The 22,218-nt window shown below is 33.8% G+C and overlaps 1 protein-coding gene across 1 annotated transcript in view; it reads left to right on the top strand.

The window, feature by feature from the left end:
• The first annotated feature begins 5,026 nt into the window (after positions 1 to 5,026).
• Positions 5,027 to 22,218, top strand: part of LOC120626095 — a 279,619-nt gene continuing 262,427 nt past the window's right edge. The window contains exon 1 of the mRNA XM_039893388.1: positions 5,027 to 5,639. The gene's annotated coding sequence lies outside the window, so the exon portion shown is untranslated. The remainder of the gene's footprint in view (positions 5,640 to 22,218) is intronic.

Below are 22,218 nucleotides of genomic sequence, written 5' to 3'. Positions count from 1 at the left end.
CTTTCTTGTTAACTAATAAACGATAATTCTTTTGTTTCATTAGTGATATCACATTTGAACGTATACAGCCTATGCAATGATACACTTAATAAAAACAGCTGCAGTTTAATTTATGGAATGGAAAACAACTAAGCTAATTTAAGGTTCTAGCATAATTCAAAGTTTACCAAAATTCAGTAACACAACAGAAGTTTTATTGATTGTTAATAATAATAGACAGAAGAGATAATCATTTATAAATGAATAACCGTTGGCAATTGTGCACGAATTTTATAAATAGCATAACTTTTTAGGAAGCGCTGCCTTAAATCTAAAACATGCTCACATAAAAAGATATTTCCTCGTGCGAAAATTCGGAGTGATGGATGATTTACCATATGTCGAGGTAAATGCCTACACCAAAGTTATACATCCGTATAACTTAGTATTTGTATTAATCGATCCCTGTCTGTTATTTCGTATTTAAATTGATCAATACCAGCGCATTATCGGCCACGGGACTTCTCACAGAATGAGAATGGTTTAGGTCGTAAACTACCACGCTGTCCTAGTGCGCAATGGTAGGCTTCATATGCATTAGAAATTATTGGATAGTAGCTGGCGTTACTTGGTGGAATTATATACAATTGCAATACAAATATTTTACATGGTACAAATATTTTCTCTACACTCCACGAAAAGTATGGCTTAAAACCTAACTTTAAGCTAATTTTATATCCATACTCTATTTCAGTTGAACCTGAGTGGTTTTTGTAGTGCTAATATTATATTATCAAAAATGAAACGTTTTCAACAAATCAGATTAAATATTGGATGGAAGCAGGCGTTACTTTGCGGAAATTTTGTATAGTTTAATAGAATATCGATGCTGCAATTGCACGCAGCTTTCATCTTAACTTTTACTCCTAATCAACACACCGTAATAGTCAAATTTACTACCTATGCTAGTGTTCATTCCTTGCAACAGTTACCCAATAGAAATGTTCGTTCTGCACTGAACGAACATCCACATTATTGATGTATCGGAACTGATGGCTAGGATCCGGTTGTTATATCCATTCTAGTTCAGATTAATTCATTCACAAAGCTTCTAGCTTCTACGTATGTTGCATGACAAACATAATATGTCACTGATACAACGTTAGGATGTGCATTGAGATGTGATGTACGTCTTTTAGTTTATTTATTATGAAATATTCTAGTTTATTGCTAAAATGCTGTAAGCACAGAATTATGTTCTGAGTTCTGTGGTTGTGTGGTGGTGAATTATACAACTTTATTTCTCTACCCAAAAGCTGGCTGACAATTTAACTAAGTTGTATAGAAAATTTTAAAGCAACCGCTTAGGCACACGCCGCTATCCGGACCAATACTAGTTAGGAAAATATCATGTTTTACTGTTTTGGGTTAAATAAACATACAAATGAAATGAATATATACAGTGCAGTGGGCAGTGACCCTGCTTTCTGAGTCCGAAGCTGTGGGTTCGATTCCCACAACTGGAAAATGGTTTTGTTATGAACATGAATGTTTATCAGTGTCTGTGTGTTTATCTGTGTATAATAAATATTTAAATCATCATAATATTTTAGTCATCTAAGTACCCATAGCACAAGCTAGGCTTAATTTGAGGCTAGATGGCGATGGGTGTAATGTTAGTAGTACATTTATTTGTTTTAGGAATATCTTATATATTTTAATATTATCTTCTGATTAAGAAAGGAATTCTGGGCAACAAATTATGTAACGATTAAAATCATAACACTTGTAATAGGGTCGCATAGAAATATAAATAAATATCTAGTAGTAGTTCTATATTTAGAAACACATGACCCTCAGTAAAAGAAAATAATACCTGGGTCCGTTTTCTTCTAGGTCTAGGTTTCTTCTATAGTACTGCATAATATTATCTCATACGTTATTATTGATCGAAGATAACGGTGTAATATAATATAAGTTACAAATGCAAAACAAAAAAAAAAGTTTATTTAAAAAAAATATCCATAATATACAAGAGAAACACAACTGATTTTTTTTATATAATTACTTTCCCATCATAAATCACCGGATGCCTGTGTAAACTGGGCTATACGCGCTAAACGTATTTGTTCAGCGAGACTGAAAAATTGAAATGGATTGTAAACAATTTGAAAGGTACGGTCCGTATTTAAAAATCAACCTTCATTCCGCACCAAAATTAAGCTCCTACGATATCGAAAGCTGTAGTGGTAACTCTAAGGCAACGTAGGTTGATGATAACCAAAGTGATCTATATCCGTCAACCACTTGCAAGAAGTCCATGATAACGGAAAACTTAGCCGTTCAAAAGATGTCAATGCGGGTCAACCAAGGAGAATCTCGTTCAATCAGGAGACGAACTACCTATTTTCTAAAAGCAGCAGTATTGAAATACTATGAACTATAGTGCTTCATAATGTACATTTTTTTTAATTGGAAAACTAACAGTTGTAAATAATAAATAATTAACAAATTGGTTGACCTAAAACTAATAACAGGTTCCACTGATAAGTTTTATATACAAGGATACCTGGTAGAACCCAGCAAAGATGCAGCAAACTATAACAAAAATTTGAGATTACCTAGCGTGCAACAGTTCATCTAATAGGTTGCGAGGTACACTATACATAATCATCATCATTGTCAGGGGTCATTGTAAACAGGATTAAGAAGGCGAGAGACAAGGATTATTTTTGGAGTTTACTCCTTAAGAATCGATTTTCATATATAAGACGCACGGTATGAGAAAAATGTGAGGAGTAAAATCTACTGATGAATGACCTCGTTACGTTTTCGCTTTGCGACGTTGCATGCGCAAACATGCAACGTCGCTTTCATTTAATTAACTTATTTTTCCTATTTAAGTTACCCAGGAAACCGAATATTATATGGGTAAAGAAACAAACACATAAATATATGGGACAGAGTGAGATAGAAAACATTACACATTTTTTTTCCAATTCTTGTTACCATTGAAACTAAATAATAAACATTACATTTATCCTAATAGTTCTGATACTCTACATCCACCTCAATCGCCCGTAGGCTACTTTTAAGAAGTTACACTTCCGCCGTGTGTGAATAAATTGCATAGGATTTTTAATTTACCCTTTCATATGGTATTAATCTTTATTCAGCTAAATAAACTCTTTTTGTGTATGTTTCGACAATCGTACTTAAGGAGTAAACTCCAGTCGTGCGTCGGAGCTGACACACATTTTTTTATTCTAAGGATGTTCGCGTCAAGTTTGGTATGTTACAAATATTTGAGATTTTTGTAACAGAGCAGGTTCCGAGGCTGTATCTAATACCGCCATGCTGATTTCTGATCTCGAGCAGCGTTGCTGCGTTCCGGCCTGAAAGGCGTGGTTGCCGGTATCATAGGGCGGCACGTTGAAGCACGTGAAGGAGTTCCTTGCATGACCTGCGAAGTAATGCTTTCTTTATAGACAATGTTTTCCTCTGACCATCAGTTGACCCATAAGTTTGGTCAATAAATCATTAGAACAAAATCTGTAAAATAACAATAATATAATGAAAAAAATCAAATAACATAAATATAATCAAATATTAAGTATTTTCAGGAACTTAGGGCGAAATTGAATGTGAACATGCAGTGGTCGACAAAATTACTTGTCATTTAATATAATTATTAGTCATTACTCACAACATAGGCCAACAATGTAGTAAGGGAAATTAGAATTAATGACTGCGGCATAACTATTAACTACTAACTTTAATAATGTTATTATTTGCAGGAAAAGCTGAGCTGAGTACTTATTTTTCAATATATAATGTTTATTAAAGAAAATATCAACGTGTAGTAGTTCACCATCATCGTCAATCCATCAATATCCGACTGCTGGGAACAGGTCTTTGAACCCATAACGCTGATTCTCGTCACTTGGTGGACGCTAACAAATATAATCACAGCCTAGTGAAAATAAGAAAAGTAAACGCACTTTATTCCTATAGGATACACGGTCTAGCCTAGGATCTTCAGCGCTTGTCCAAGTCAAGGCCAGTTTCTGCACACTTAAAAGGTGAGAAACTGGACTTGGTACGAGAACATTTAGGATTGGTTTTCGACACTCGAAAGTCTACCCTTTTCAGAACCTGGCCTCTAACCTAATCAAAGGTTCTGGAACTTTGAGTTAGCTCCTTCCAAATGCATGCGCAAATCCCAGGTGCAAATCTGAGTGAACTCATTAACCACTCGCAATCAGGCCTTGCTTGCGACCTCCCTGGGTTAACTGCAATCGCTGCTTAATTGTGAGGGTTCCATCTCTGACAGAAGCAAGTGCTTAAGACTTATCAGTAGTGCATCGCATGTCATTGTCGAACTACCCACGTCTAAAACCACCTGGCCAAACCAGCAAACATTCAGAAATGGCACACAAATGAGCCAGAGAGGTCGGCTGTCACATTTCTCCTTAAACACGTGCCTTAAAACCTAGCTACCATCCTAATTTTAAGTATAAATCACAGTTCGAACAACTACTGTATTAGTATTGCGTTTAACTAAAAACTTGAATTGGAAAGCAACAATTGTTAAGTGTAGTATCAGCATAAATTTCAACTTAGTGCACGTAGCATTTAAAGGATCTAAACTTGAGGAAGAAAGGACGAAGAGACCGCAGAGTTTTTGTAATATTATTCTTTTTTTCAGTCTAATGTTCGGAATCAAGCCTTAATTATCAAGTTTTTTTTTAAATAAACTGTCAGCCGTTTCACAAACACGACAAACAAACTCTCACAACATCTTACCCTCAATTCATATACTTACTGTCTGTCTTGGGTACGAATGTGAATATAATAAACTTTAGTACTAGTAGAAAATGCATGTACCTACCGTCTGTCGTGGGTATGAACGGGAATATATTAAACTTCAGTACTAGTAGTACGGAACAGCCATCGAAAATGCACGATACGAAAGTTCGCAGCTCGAGTGAAGTGTAGTGCATGCAGGGGTTGTTACGAGCTTGGGCGGGCTTGGGCGGTCTAGAGAGCAGCAATCAGTCCCACGTCGCTCGCCGACCCGTGCGCTCGCCCGAGCGCTCCGCATTCGCGACATCCCTATGGACTACGATCGACCAAACGACACAAAACTTAAACTTAACTTCATACCCTTGTATAAAAGCCCAAACGAACCAACCGTGTTTACAGCCAAACGAAAATGACTCTTAAACTATTCCCCGTAAACTTTTCCCCGCCCTCAAATACGTATTTTTGTGATTAGCAACTTCAAAAGTCCTACTCAGTTCACTGTACCCAACATGTATCTCAGAAATTTATATCGAAACCTATTTATACACAAGAAACGACTGAAACTTTCTACTTGCAACCTTTAAAGTTTACACCTTTGTAATAAACAATTTATACGAATATAAAAATAGTTTTGGACATTATTTTTATCCTAATAGTACTTGCAACTCTTGATAGAAATAAGTGTGACCAAAAACGTTTGTGTAAAAGTAAAACTATAGACTGTTTAAACTTTGATAGTGTGCTTTATCAAAAGTGTTTTAAATACAGTGTGTAGTTCATCGTTTTAAGAATCTAGTGTGTTTTAGTGCCCCTAGTGTGTGTGTTTATGTTAATCCTACATAGCTAAAGCTTTGGTAAGAAAAAAATACTTTTTTTAGTTAATGTCCATTTTGTTTCTTCATTTTTATTTTAGACAGTCTTTTTGATTAATTTCAGTTTATTTCATCTCCTATTGGTATCTTATTGGTATTAAACTAATATTTATTAAAGAAAATTTCAATTTTTTCAATATTAGGTAAACTTAAGTTTATTTCTAATTATCAATTGAAGACAAATATGTATTATCTGTATGAAGAAAATAAAATACCTAATTTTTTTAGATTAATTATGAAAATACCTGAAAATGGTTTATTCTGATAATATATCTAAGACTTCACACAGGGTCACTAAAGTAATTCGTAAGCGACGTACCTACTAAAAATTGCTTGCACACTTATCTATAACAGGGGCATTTCAGGAAAACTTTGTATATTATGGAAATTAAGCTTAGTTTGCTATACCTACTCCGCGAAAAGCAGGAAAATCTGTAACCAAACAGATTTTCTGCAATGTAGGGTACATCTACGCACGTTTCGCTCCGAAACCGGAGCATCCTCAGGAGAAGTTGACTTTACCTTAAATAATAGTTAAGTAATTCATTGTAAAGTCAACATACCGCAAAGTAACGCCTGCTTATATCCAATATTATTTTGTAGTCAAAAAGACGAATATTAAGAGGCCGTTTTACTATTCGATTCTATTAGTGCTTTTTACCGTTCTCGTTTTTCACGCTCTAACTCCTTTCTACAAAGGTTGCCTGTAAGAGATTGCTTGCAGCAATAAGGCCGCCTTTGCATGTCTACATTGTTTACTGTTTAATTAATGTTTCTTTTCCTATATGTATGTTTACGTGCAATAAAGTGTTTCTTCTTCTTCTTTTTTAACAAATACTGTGACGGACATCCATGATAATGGGCACTGAAGCTTCCTCACTAGTGTTATGTTGCTTGCCCACTAAAGGGCACGGGTGTTCCTACAGAATGAGGAGGTTTCAAGCCATAATCCACCACGTGCGGATTGGTAAATTTCACAAATTTTTAAAAAACTCTCTTGGAAAACTCTCAGGCATGCGGTTTCCTCACGATTTTTTCTTTGCCGTTAAAGCAAGTGATATTTTGAGTTTGTTAAATAAAAAAAATAAATTATTTTAAAAAGTTAGAGGTGCGTGCCGGGGTTCGAACTCGGTAACTCTAGGCAAGGCTATCACCGCTTTTTAGGTACTGAAGCTTATTTGCCACAGTCCAGTATACTCGATGAGATTCGGGCATTTATCGCAGACTATAGTAAAGTAAGCTTGTTTTTTTTTATATACTACGACAATACACACATTGCCATCTTGCCCCAAAGTAAGCGTGGCTTGTGTTATGGGCACTAAGGTGACTGATGAATATTTTTATGAATAATATACATATATACTTAGAATGTACATATAAACACCCAGCACTGAAAAATATTCATGTTCATTTTTCAGTTGTGGAATTCGAACCCACGGCTTTTGACTCAGAAAGCAGGGTCGCTGCCCACTGCTCCAGTCGCCTTATTAATTGTACTGATTCCGATTCCTCTGATATAATATGTGACCACGTTTAACCAGCGGCACGTTTATCGGCCTTCTCAATACGGGAGGTTTAGGGCTCGGAAAGGCCCTCATTCCAATATATCTGAACTAACACTAAGCAGTGGTCCTTAATTAACGTAAAGTCAAGATTAATAGAAAACTCAAATAAATTGTTCTTTCTTTTATTTGAGTTTTCTTTTCTTTTTCTTTTATATCAAAAAAGATTGTATATTGAAAAACTGATTATTATTCTAAAACAAATTATTTTCAGGCTTATTCTAATTAAATTTTCCATAATTAGGGATTTCTTCTTACTTATTTATACCAGATTTCTTATATAATTATGTAAGAAATACCCTCATTAACCCTCATTAAAAAGATTCTTCCGATTACCCCGCTAGCTCATACAAAAACCTAAGCGATCGGAGACACGAGCGATATCATAAAGTTTAGAAGTCTACACACCAAAGCCACGGACTAACTTACAGGCCTTACAAAAGAAGGTGACATAAAGTCGTGATATGATATTTATGAACACTTTTCAAACACAAACTCTGAATTCAATTTCGAAGTTTAGTTCAATGTCTATACTGTTTAAGACAAATAAAACCTACACGATGTTAGGTAGATAAGGAATAATATGAAAGTGTACACATAATAAGTAATATCGTTTATAAGTGTCACTTATAAACGATATTACTTATTATGTTATCCTAAAAACAAATAGTTTACAGTCAGCACACATCGAAGGTTTAAAACGAAACAAAAAGTTGCCAGTGAATCTTTACACTGAAGAATTTGACAAAAACAGGATATGAGTTTATATAAAACGTGGGTTTGAATGCTTTTGTAAAAATAAAGAGAAAGAAACCGCTCTTATGATATAAAAAAAACGATATTTGAAAGTTAACTGGGCAAGCGTCCTACTTTTAATTTAGCTCATAATGAGGACATTTAAGTTTCGTACCGTTCGTGACAAACAATTTAAACTGAAAACAAAAGTTTAAGTTGTTCTTATTCTTACTCTTGTTTGTTCACAGTGAACTAGCGGCTGCAACAATTTTTGGACAGAGTTTCGTACTTAAATTAATTTTATCTGAACACTCTTGTGTTAACAACTCCTTGAGTTAAATTGTTGTGGTAGTGTAGGTACATGTTCGGCTACAAATCGCTAGGTCCAAGATCCACCGGTTGAGCCAAAATATTCTTACATTTTTCTGTGGTTACTTCCCTATACCACTCCGAAGTAAGGATATTGGCGCTACCGCAGTTCCTTCGTCGGTTTCTTTTTATATCACTTATAATATTTGGTATGAAAATGGAACCTGTGAACACATTACGTGGTTTTTAGACTTCGTATTTTGTCATTGTAAATAGGAGTTTACGAAAATGCATACCGACAGGTCAGAGATCGCTTGTTGAACTTTATCCGCAATACAAGGTTATCTAATGCGTTCGCCTGGCGCCCTTTTCACGTTTAGTACCATACTTTAACGCCATTTTGTTTCTTTAATGACCTTGTTATGTCCATGAGTAGTTATAAAATTTCTATGGGTATTAAAGTATTGGATCAACGTGGGGGATCAAATATCTGAATCCTTCTCTCGTACAAGCGTGGAGTCCTGTGCCCAGCTGTGGGATATAAAGAGGCTGAGAATTATAACGATAACTCTTACGTTACTGTATACATTTGATGCAGTCACTGTGGTTATCTCTGTTACTTTCGCCCGTCGCGAGTCACTGAATAGGCACTAATCTATTTTTATACCTCATTTCTTCTCTCTATATCATTATAAAACAGTAATCGCTTTTACAGTTCAAACGCGTTTGAGCGGCCAATTTTGACGAATATAGATTGGTGTACTAGAACCAGAAATAAAGATTGTCCTCCCTGGCGCAATAGTGATAACCGTTTCTTTATGAGTGGATGTCCCGGATTCGATAGGTGAAAAAAAACTTATAATAATGTTCTCAAAGACGTTTAACGACTACCAACTCATATTTAGCCAGCATAGTGTGCTACGGCCTAAACCTTTCTCATTTCGTGAGGAAACGCGTAATTTGTTGTGGTTTGGCAATGGGATGGTCATGATGACGATGATACCCAACAGCAGTTGTTGGAGGCTTATCTTGGAGCACACATTCTTAATACATCATGTTTAAAATAATCGCCTATAGAAGGTACAGAAGTACGCTAATGAAATAAATCTATTTTACTTAAGAAGAGAACCGGGTAGAAAACAACGAGCTTAAGCTCGCAGCTTAGTTTTAAACATCCAGACCGCCAATTACTACAAATAGGAAAGGGATTATCGTTGTACTGAATTTGGGACATGAAATAATATTTATTACAGCAGCCGTACTTAAAAATAAGCTATACAATATTGATCTTATTGTTCTTTTCGTATGGAATTATTTTAGTTTGTATCCCTACTGAATGTACTTTTGTTTTATCTTTAATCTACTCTTGTACTCTTAGGTTTAAAGGAGGTGAAGTTTTTTAGATGTAAAAGTTATCTTTGAAACTAAAAATTCGATAAAAAAAATAACAAATATTAAAAACTAACCTTTAAGACTTTTAAGACTTTCTTGGAGATTAATTATTCTATAATGTATAAGTCGACACAAAACAATCTTTGTATGGAAAGCCGAAAAGGTAAGGTAAGGTTCATAAATTGATGACGTTAAATTCAGCACGGGGTTTTAGCTTATTCGTTATCAACTGCAATTTTCTGTTCATTTATTCGTGTGCCCGCATCACAAATAAACTGCCAAACCGAGTAGAAACTTTTGCAGTTCAAAAGTATATTATATTCGTTGCTAGACTGAAATACTACCCTCAAAAGTTAATGTGTACCAGTCTTATTATACCGTATTAATTTCTATGACTAAAACCACATGAAAAACATCCAACGCACCGTGGTCTGGTAGTGTCATTGCTTTTACTATTAGTTCTAATCAAATATCTTGTGTCGCGTGAATATAGTAGTTATATGTTACGTAAGCGGAATCGTGCACTTAAGCTAATAACATAATATAAAATATCATAATATTTTGAATGAAAACAGCGCTATTATTGATCTGTCACCAAGCAATAGTGCGCCCGGCTGTTATGGCACTTATATAAAGATTATTCAGACTGTGCCAAGTCCAATGACATCGTGTATATTTTTGAAATAGTTTTACAATGCCAAACGTAAGCCGTATTTATATGTTACTTTAATTGAAAAAAACATTGACTCGTGTAGGTCGCCGAAGTAATAGAACCGTTTTACAACTACTTTTAAAAGCTTCCTTCTTAATAGTTAAAGTCCTTTTCTCATGTTTTAATGGAGAATTTAATCCTATTTGATAAACTTAATGCTCGACTTGCAACTAGAACTTTTAAGCCACTGTATAAATTTGTTACGTTTAAATATTCACTGCGTTTAAATTACTTTGCAAAATTAGTAAACCAAGTTTACACCTTTAGAAATTTCATTACTTTGTTATAAAAATGTTTTCTTAATTAAAGTTGCCACGTTTTACTATCAAATAAAACTTTGCTTTTACACTTTCTTTTTGACACTTAACCATCTCAAGTCGGTCATAGTGGCATCATGGATGTTATTTAACTTTATTGTTTTCGCTCGTATCATCATCTACAGTCTATAGTAAGTCTCGACTAGTAAGCAAAACCTTCATTACATTGTCAATATAATTGTCCATTAAAGACAATTCATAATAAAAAAAATTATACCTACCTAGTAACGCACAGCTTATTTTTTACAAAATACATTATTTACAAAGTACAATTTAAATAACGTACGAAACAAAGGAAAGTAGTAAAACATATTTAAAAGATATTTTCATGATTAATTAATTAATCAAAAATATTCAAGCAATTAACATCAAACACTCGTGGATTTTTACTCAGCTGAGCGGAAAGCTGCCACCGTAGATCAAACAAATTATTGAGAGATACTGTAAAAATACTATCTCACTATACTATGACTAAAACAAAAAGAGACTACATGGCTTTTGCAAATGAGTATGATCACACACACACACACACACACACACACACACACACACACGCACACATACATATAATATACACTAAGACTGGAACTGGAACATTTGCATAATTAATTGTGTACATATTATAACTCGGCCGGGGGCTGTGGTACATACAGCACAGTTTTTACTATCGCACTGCCACCCTTGCTTATATTTGAAGTGCCATTGTAACTGTTCCAAATAAAGATTTACTTACTTATTTTCTTTATCCTTAGATTAGACCGTAGTATGGTGGATGTATACCTTAATAATATGTTTTTGTGACTCAATCTTCTTTAAATTTTATATGAAGTTTGATATTAATTATTACTTTTATAGGTTCACTATAATTAGTCTGATTTAGTAAAGACTTTAAATTTACATCTTTATTAAGTAGACATTTAATTAAGTAATAATAATGTAATAATCTGAATTTTTTTAATCGTCGTCAATTAAACGTTACTTTAAGTAAGATTTGTACTTTTTATGTATACATGAGTTTCTCTTTACTTTCAGTTAAAGTAAAAGCTTTAAGAGTCTTAGCTAGTTAAAATAAAGAGCTTTTTTAAGAAACTACATTATACAAACTTGACCTTTGTAACGCTTTACTATACTAAAGATAAATTTTGCTGTTTTAAACCATATTTGCAATTCTATGACGGTCGCGTTTACTCGACGTAGTTGGGAGACATTCTCATATTTGCATATCCAAGTGTCTGCTTCTAAAGCTAAGTTGTTTTAAAATTGTATTATAATTTACACTTCACTGGGAAATAGCTTAGACTTTTTTCAAAATAGCAGAGCGGAAACGTGCAAAATAGGTAGATTGACACTTTGAAGTACTCAAATTATGTAACATTTCATATTCATCACTAAGCAAAGGCGGTTATATTACTAAAGCTATCGAATTCAAATGTTCTTTACTCATGTAGGCCTATCACAGTCACTATCTAGGGTGCGCTATCTAGCGTTAATACATATATGATTACATTATTGTGAGGTAATGGTGATAACGTCGCTCGCTAACTTAAACCTAAAGCTATGAGGGTTCCAAACGCGCACTGGTCTAAGAAGTGCCCTCAGCCCACACACAGCCCGAATTACCCGGGTATTTTTTTATTGATTTCACCATCTCACAGTCTATTAATATTAAGCTATGAAAATAGAGCAATTCTCCCAAGCTTTTTTATCATTTAAGTAATCTTTAATAATAGGATTTTTATATGAGCATACGTTTTATATAAACTATAAAATTCATTCATTCATTAATTTTTTGTAGCCTAGTAAACTGCACAACGAGTTTAGTTGTACATTGGTTTTTACTTCTTTAACATTGGGTGATGTCAATGGAAATAATACACTTAGTTTTTTTCCGTTAAGAACTAAATTATTAGCCTCACACCATTGCACTACTTTAGACAGTTATTTACATCGTCAAGACATTTTTCGCGTCGTTTAACTTTAAAGATCAGTGATTTATCAGCAAACAAAACTATCCTGTGATTGTCCTTAGCAACGTCAGGAAGATCATTAATGTAAAAGAGGAAAAGAAAACGTTCTAATATAGATTCCTGAGGGACTCCTATATTGAAGGAGCTACTATAATAGCTCTATATCTGTGAGTTATACTCAGCGGAGCGAAGACGTTCTCTAATGAACTAAACAGATTATTGACAGATGACGTGAAAATTTTATCACGTTATAGACGAATAATCTAATTGGCCTATTTCTTTCGTTACTCGTCTACGCTTCGCTCCATTCGTCTCCATGTACAAATACTTTCTTGAACGCGGAGTATTTTTCTGTCTCTCGAGGTATTTAGTAGATATAGTAGGCACACAATAACGTATACAGACCATAAGGTAGGTACTTGAACTGAGCATAAACTGTACAGTAACAAAGCGAGTCACTTATACACCATCTCATATTAGTTTTTTAGTAATTTGTATTTTCAATGTTTTACCAAATTAAAAAAAAATATTTATTTGATCCGGTACGATGTACTACCATCTTAGACTGCATCATCACTTACTATCAAGTGAGTCAAAGGCTACCTTATTGTGGAATAAATTGTTCTACGTTTATTTCATGAATAATAATTATATCTATTAACTTTTCCTGTGCTAGGTTGCATGATAGAGGTCGCTTTTTAGCGGTAAGGCCGCCTTTTGTAACTGCGTATAATTTGTTAATTTAAACTCTTGTTGAATTATTATTTTTTGTTTTGGTGTGCAAGAAAGTGTGCTTTAACAATAATAATGATAAGGTGTCGCACTTATAGATAGAGGCAATTCAATAGCATTGTATTAAAATATTTATAAATCAAATGTACATACCAATATTCCAATATCTGTATCTGACAAATGGTTTGTGTAAATAACACTCGATCTTCGTTTCGTTAATCCTGTCAATTCAAACGATTTCCTTAACTCTCTAATTATGCATATCTATAGTCAATATTTTACTGCCCTTTACATTATCCGTAGTCATTTCAGTTTAGTTGAAACCAGTTAAAAATAAAAGGCTTTTTATTTAACCACTAGTATACTAAATTAAAGAATTACCAAATTCCCCCTACGCGATGGAACGCGCCACTATAAAACTTAAGTGGCTCTTGAGTTATATACGAAAAAAGACGTTCTATGCGTCTTATAAATATAAACAGCAATAAATACCGAACAACTTTTATTTTTAGATGAATTGTTCATAGAAAAAGCTTTACTTATTAAGACATTTTACAGAAAACGGGTAAATTTTCTTTACGCTACTATATATATATATATATATATATATGTACACGTTTCGAGTCTTCAAAATGAGTGTCAATATCATTTCTACTAGCTGTTGACCCAGACTTTGTCCATGTTTCTTTCAGTATTCTTTTAATTCCTGCTGGAATAAATAGGAAGTTCCCAAAACAGGAATACCCGTTTTATATCGGTTTTTAGTCACTAAAATAGTTCTTAAATAGACAGTTTTGACACTTTTGTATATTTTATACATTCGTTTGACTTGTGAAGTTATACTGTAATCTTCGAAACGACTTAAATACAGTCGGGTATTCTTCTGGTCAATTCATGGAAATTCCAAGTCAGAGTTTTTAATTACCAAGCTTTTTTATATAATTTATGTAGTCCTTTGTTTTGTGGTAGAATCTTAAACGAGCTCAGAGCGCTGACTTATTTTTTAATTACTCTACAAATTTTACCATTAAACCTTTGAAAAAATTAAGTCACACACCTGGCGAAATCTGAGTTAAAATGTTTTGAAACAAACTGTGAGAAATATGCAATAAAAAAACAACGTGTCCCAAATAGTTTATTTTGATTTTTTTACATGACTAACTACCGAAAAATTGCAAAGCTCTAAAGACTTTCGTGACTAAAAATACACGCCTTTCTGGCCCATTAACCCAAATAAATCACAAACGTTCAACTCTTAATATAGTACAGTATGAAAAAACAACTCTACCAGTTTTAGTTTGTTTGACTGTTTACTCATTTTCTAAAGCGCTTACCTGGAGTGCAGATTAATATCAGGCTTCAACGCTGGAGGTCCTGTCCATGTTTTTACCCAAAAAATTAATAACTACTGAACATTTTAATAATCATATAGGTTATGAAGTATGTACCCGAAAGAATTATTAAAATTCAACCAGGTATAATCAAAAATCAAAATGGTACCAATTCAAAGTCCATGAGTCTATCTTCATCACTTACTATTAAAAAGTACGGTACCGTAATACTGATAAAAGTTTTTTTTTTACTAAAACAGATAACTGGGATTTTGATCAATTTCCAAAACACGTATTTCTAACAAACTAACAAAAAAGCGGAGATTGATAATGCAGCTGTTTTTTTTTTATTATAACCGTTAAATTTCAGAACTCCGTCATTTATAAACCGATTCGGATAATATTCTTTTTTTTTATGTGAATGTATATGCTCTCAGATTTGTTTCATTAAAGTTTAATCATAACCAGCTCAGAAGTTTTAAATTTAAATCCATTGATTTAATATGTTCTTTTCAAATCAATCTTGATCAAAAATTTAGAAGATTATGGCAATAACCATAATGAAAATAATACTCACCAACAATAACTTGAGATTATTTAAAGGTACTATCCAAGTAGAAACATGATAAAGATATAATTATGTAAAAAGATGAATTCTTAAACGCAAGATTCTTATCTTAAATTTACCTAATTCCTTATTCCAGATAGCTCGAGTTAATAATAAGATTCAATTTCCTGAGGGGAAACATTTGCGGGGCTGGATGAAAATGTGGAACCCCAATAGCTCAGACCGCGATTATAACCGGCTCCACAGAATAAAGACTTCGCTTTGCTATTGCGTTTTTAATATTATTACATCGTCCGTAGTAAAAAATGCCTTCCTCTTTTCCCATCACCTGTAAAAAAGGTTACTATATTTTAAGTTAATAAAGTAAGCTCTATTGGGTAGGGTGTAAGGTGTCATAATAACGATAAAAAGTCTACCTCAATATATATATATATACGCTCTGGCTAAGGTTGGACTTCACACACCTTTGAAATTATCTCAGGCATGTAGGTTTTCTAGCGATGTTTTTCTTCACCATGTTGTAACATAAGTCCGATTATATCATGTTCTTATTATTTTTATGCTTGCAAGATTAATTATATGCAAAAACTGACATTAATAAATCTGTAAAAAAAGTAAGAAGGAATATAATCTATTTATCACTTTTCAAAAGCTGATATCAAATCACTGTCGAATATATAATAATATTTGAAATGACCAAACGGAGTTCGTTTCTATATTATTCATTTTATTAATATATTATTTATTTAATCCCTTACTCCTAACTGGTTTCTATGTGACAGCCTAGCGGAGTGCTGGACGTTACTTTCGTTAACTTTGTTTCAGTTAAAAACATTATTCATTCCTTTGAAACACATAATTTTATTATTCTGGTTAGTACTCAAATTATTATTTATTTCACGAGCAGATGTTTGCAATTTGCATGGAAACGCTAACATAAAAGATGTGAAGATAACCACGTACCTTCCACTAATTATTTTAAACACGGTTAGTGCTACCACTAAAGTTAAGAGTTAATAAAATGAGTCCAAACAAATTTACTACTTGTTTCAAAACTTAGATTTTCCTACGATATTACAAAGTGAAAAAAAAATGTGAAATATAATATAAATTTTAAAATATAAAGAAGATAAAAGAACATTCCTTTAATGCATAACAGCAAAATTAAAAATGCCTAATGAACTTTCGGTAGTCATTATGATTAACCGCGCGTTTTTTCTTTTTAGATCAAGTTGATAAAGGCAATATTACGAAAATGAATTTTGAAAGCGCAAGCCTTTCATTATAAATTGATTATATTTCAAGATGGCCGAGCTAATGGTAATATTCAATTTTGAGAGGAAAACTTTGCGGAGCTTAAATAAAAAATAAATTCTTAAAGTTAATATAGGTATTTTAAGAATATATAAATGTAAAGTACTTCATAGAACCACTAGCTATTTCCTGCCGTTTGTGTACGTTGTTCTTTTTTTTTAGAATCCTGTGGAACTGTTACTTTGCCGGTATAAAAAAACTAACTTAACGTTGTCATAAACTTATTTTTTTTAAGTTTTCACCGGTGCTTTATTGGTATTAAGAGTATACAATGTCTGTCGCAAGTTATCTGTGTGCCAAATTTCTAAAAATAAATTAATTAAAGAAAATATAATCCTCAAATATTTTTTTCAACCAGGAATCGAAACCAAGTGAGTGTGGCCGGGAAATGTCTGTTACGAGAGAGGGGGGAAAATATATGCCAATTTATTATGTACTTCCGATGAAGGTCACCCATCCTACTACCGACCTGGTTGCTTTACCAACACAATCGAACAGTCATCAAATGCCGCAACTAGGTCACACCACTCTCATTGAATAAGTACGCTACGTAAGATGTATTTTAAGAGACAGATTTTATCGTAAATTGGCTGAATTCCCTAATCTTGAGAACGAAGTTTATAATAAGACTCAATTTCCTGCGGGACACATTCGCGTAGCTCAAAGAAAAATCGTGGAAATTTATAAGACTTTAGCGAGGTAAAATTAAATGAAACATTAATGCACTTACAAAGTTTCTTTTAAATAAGTAAAAAATTGAATATTAACTCTCTGTTGTACAAAAATTACTTCCCTTCGTCTAAAAAAGTAACCAATTAACTTACTTATAAGTATAATAATTTAAATATTTTGTAGCGATCCTAATAAAGGTTCAAGAAACATTTGGCCTGAACCTGAACCCGTGGCGTTTGCTAATCTTTTATGCTGGATCAGACCAATGGATGAACGACCTAATTCCCATATCTTACAATAAGTGGCGTGCACTTCATATATGCACTGCCTACCCTCAAATATTTATAAAGTTCGTAAAGGAGGAGGATTTACCCATTGGATGCCATCTTTCTACTTTGTGCCTACCCCAGTCAAAAACCTTGTGCACGGAGTGGCGTGCACAAGGTTTACAGCAGAGCAGTGAGCAGTGGCTTACAATAAATCATAATTTTGCCACATCTGTTGTACGAGTAGGTCCACAAAGCTAATTTGGTAGATTCAAAAAAAGTGCTCTCCTTTTCTAAAAACAATAAAGCGATAAGGAAGGCTGCTTTCAGACCTGTCAATTGGTTAGTTTAGAGATGCGTACAACAGAATCAGCATCTATATCGGAGATGTTTGTGATCTATCGGTGAGAGGTTTCTTATATCAACATTAACATTTAACATAATATACCAACTGTTGTCTGTTGCCAATATTTAATTCGACAATAAACTCTTGCGACCGTCTGGATGGTGTAGTTTTTAGCACATTAGTTTACAGATCCCGAGTTTCATTGTTTCATTATCTAGAGGAAAAGTAAAATACTGGGGTTTCCTGTTAATAAATCTTAAGTATCCGTTCTTGATCCGAAGTTTGAAAATTGGCAATGTCCACTCCCGAGCCTAGTACGTTGACTTGTCGGTGTCAGTTGTTCACACTAAAGTAGGTAAATAATCACTTAAACCCAACCTAGATTGGAACAACGTGGTAGGTCTCTCTGAATCCTTCCCCAATGAGATATTAAGTACGGTATATGTACGGAGTGAGTAAATGAATAAATGTACGTATTTTCCCTTATTATAGTTATCATGCCAGCAGTTTTATACATCGTTTCACATATGTAATTACTTTGATATGATACTATCTACGTAGGTACTCAACTGATCTAAACCCATTGCGCTTGGTTATGGGTGTACATATCTAATCTGCAAATATGGCGGTTTTCGATCAATATATACGTTCTAAAATTGGCTTATTTTAAACTAGTTCTGCCCGCGGCTTTGTTGGCGTCCTATTCCTCTACTATAATTTTTATAATTCAACATCATCATCTTATCAGCAGGGTGATTACGTATCTCGCGACAGGCTTGCGTCAGGCGTAAATCTTACTGAAAATCTTGCAATCGCTGTTGTCTAACGTCACTTTTGTTTACTGTACCTATGGAAAAGTGACGTTTGACAGCATTGATTACAAGATTTGTAGCGTATCCACGTTAAATCATCCGGCGATATAATGTGTATACACCGTAAGACGGCTGCGGTAGAGCGGTGCATAAATCCGTAGTGTCAGAATGTAGACATTCGAACCCCCAGAATGTGGGATGTGCATTGTTCGGAGAAATTCCATATACTTGCCATATTAAATCCGTCTTTGCGATGAGAGCGATCCTTTGGACACCACAAAACATGCCTGCGTTATTCTACTAGGGGCCTATACTTTGGATTATACAACGCCCAGTTCTATTATTACTAGAGACAAGAGAGGAGAAAGCGCTTAGGCCGTGATTGCCAGAGAATCGCAGGTTCAAATCCTGTCGGTTCCGAAAATTTTTAAACGATTTCAATATTTTTTCCAGTTCAAGCTTCAGGGCAACCATAAAGCTGGAAGACTACATGTGTTTGTAAATTGCGTATCGTATGCGTAGTAAAAGAAAACCATTAAATTGTTACTATCTTCATCCTTATTTCACACTAAATTTCGCCACCACTCACTCAGTAGAAAGTGCTATGTTAAAATTACTTCGACGCTAAAAAGCGGGGCTGTCATGCCACTGCGAAGCCGTGATGGATAGACTGTCACAAATATAAATTCAAGGATTTTGTGGATTTTCAACAAAAAGTACGTTTTGCGTAGGCCATTTAACATTCTGTGCAATAGATCTAAACAAAATATTATGTTATAAAACTCTTTTTTTCTATTCATTTGTAAAACCTTGGTAATCGATGAAGGGAAATTACATAATCATTATTTAAGGCCTCCGAAAGAAAATGTCTAGATATATATGGTGGGTATATAACATATTATATCTAGATAGAACCAGATACCTAGAACTCTATATGAGTTAAGAGCCACAATTTTGATCTAATGCGAATTTGCACGGTCTTAGGTAACAATCCTCAACTCTCAGGATTAGCATCAGAAGCTAGTGTCAACTTGTTCCCGTAGGAATATCACAATATTATTTTACTAACAGTCTTAACACTAAAATAACAAAACTAGGCTTTCAAATGTTGAAACTTGCTCTAAGCGAATTAACATGTTACAATCCTACGACGAAAGGTTACCAGGTTACAGCAGATGTCAGGAGCACCTTACCTACATAGTTAATGAGATTACTCGTTTCTAATCCAATAATAATTTCTAAGTAGATCATACATACGAACACGATAAACGTATTAATTAGCTAAAAGCCAATCACAAGTAAAATCCCATGTGTATTTGGGCAAATAATCTCTGATACTCGTACGTTTGTGATACATGTACTGGCTATGAAATAATTTAAGAACTTTATTATTACCTTTACAGGAATTATCAGCTAATTCCTATAAAGGTAATAATAAAGGTAATAATATTTGAACTAATTACCACAAAAACTTATTTATGACTGAAATTCAAACTATTACTCTATTTTTTTTTTAGATTCACAAAGCTTAAGGAAACTGCAGAACACAAATAATACAAATAGAAAACAATACCTACTCAATTTAACGAGAAATTAACAACATATATAAACGAGTATTTCGTTGCAAGAACAACGATTTCATATTGTTATATTCATTAGAAGTGTTATACACAAGTTCAGATCGGCACATTAGAGTTATTATTATTTGCGAAACAATCGTGTCTTGCCGAAACTACATTATATGCTGTGTTTTTATATGCTGAAGAGAAACAATCCCACCATAAATTCTCTTGTTAAGCTCTTAGATGGCAGAATTTATTATATTACGCCCAATGTACACAATATATTTTAAATTATAGTCTGTGTCCTCTCTTCTCTGTCCATGAAACTGTTTGGGCTAAATAAACTAATGTGAAGTTTTGCAGTACCGCACGACATAATTTTATCTGCGTAGTCTTTAGCCTCTTTAGTGTCACGCAGCTTCTTTGCACTGCATGTCCATCTAGTGCAGTGTGTAAAACACGCCTAATGTAAAAGATTATGGATAACTGGCTATTTCCAGACATTGACATATTTTGGTGCTGGTGTAATCATGCGTAACACGTATATTTATAGAAATGCAAAAATAACCGAATATTTACAAAATAAAATATTGAAATAAATTGTGGCTCACGTTATAATTTATGAGTATTCAAGGAATGTTCTATACATTTAAAAAATGCCTATCTATTACGTGCAGTAAATCAAGTTCTTAAGAATAATGAACAAGAAATAGTAGCACACATTTGTTCGTAACCATCGGTATACCGACCTACTACGGGGCATGGGTCTCAACTCAGAATGAGAAGTGCTTAGGCCGTAGTCAGCAACGCTGGCCAAATGCAGATTTGCAGTCAAGCCTTTGAGGGAATTATGAAGCACTCTCAAGCATGCAAATATGTTTACACACATTTATCAAGTGATAATTTATTGCTTAAATTTAAAACGCATATATATTCAAACAGTTAGAGGTGCTTGCTGGAGATCCAACTACTAAACTACCACCGCTTCTACACGTTTGTTGCGTACATCATGTTATAAATAAAGACACCTATTAGTTTCTATTCAAATTCCATTTTATTAATTAAATCGTGAGTCTCTGGAATGGTGAACAGGAAATTATTATTAAGAGACCTGCTGCAAGTATGTAACCTATGATATCAAATAAACCACACGATGTTGCTTGACAGCGGCACAAAACTATTAAGACTGAAAACCTACACTAGGAGCTATGTAATATGTAGCTTCTGTAATAGAGCTCTTCAAAAGAATTAACATGCTTATTCCTGCTGCCAAGCCGTATTGATATGTTCTGGTCTTTTTTTCTTTTATGGATCAAAAAAGGTTTAAGAAAAAGGACGCGATAACAGGCACACGAGCCTTAACATCTATACCTCAGATTAATGGATACGGAGTGAGTCTTTGTAGGCAGTGTTTCTTGCATGTAATGCGAAGTGTGTTTGTAGGGGACAGTTTTCGATTACCATAACTATATAAAAAAAATTAAAAGATGTTCGCAGGCATGACATATATACTTTAGTTAAAAGAAGTCTACAGAAATATTTTTTCAGCCTTGCCCTTGAATATGTATATAATAACATTCCATTGGAACTGAAAACTTGAACACAACACCATGATACATGACAGTAAAGTCTGTTATGTTGACAAGTTTAACTTTCTTAGTACATGTAGAGAAACACGTTGCTGAATTAATTAAACGCTTAAAGCCAAGCATGTGACCTCACTTATCCTCAGGCCATTTTCAAAATAGAGCGACGCAATGTCGGTAACATGACACCACGCCATTTGCATCCATCAGTGCCACTATCTTTGAAAATTAAAAGACACCTATTCGCATACCCAGTAATTCATATATAATTATAAAGACTACTACATAAAAAATATAACGCTTAATTTATTAAAAAAAAATCATATAAATACTTTAGTAATTAACGTATCTTACGACATCAAAGTAAGATTTCCAGGC

The sequence above is a fragment of the Pararge aegeria genome, chromosome 8, assembly GCF_905163445.1.
Source record: "Pararge aegeria chromosome 8, ilParAegt1.1, whole genome shotgun sequence".
In the NCBI taxonomy this organism is placed as follows: Eukaryota; Metazoa; Arthropoda; class Insecta; order Lepidoptera; family Nymphalidae; genus Pararge; species Pararge aegeria.
The sequence above is the reverse complement of the archived record's forward strand: the minus strand, read 5'-3'. Positions and strand labels throughout refer to the sequence as shown.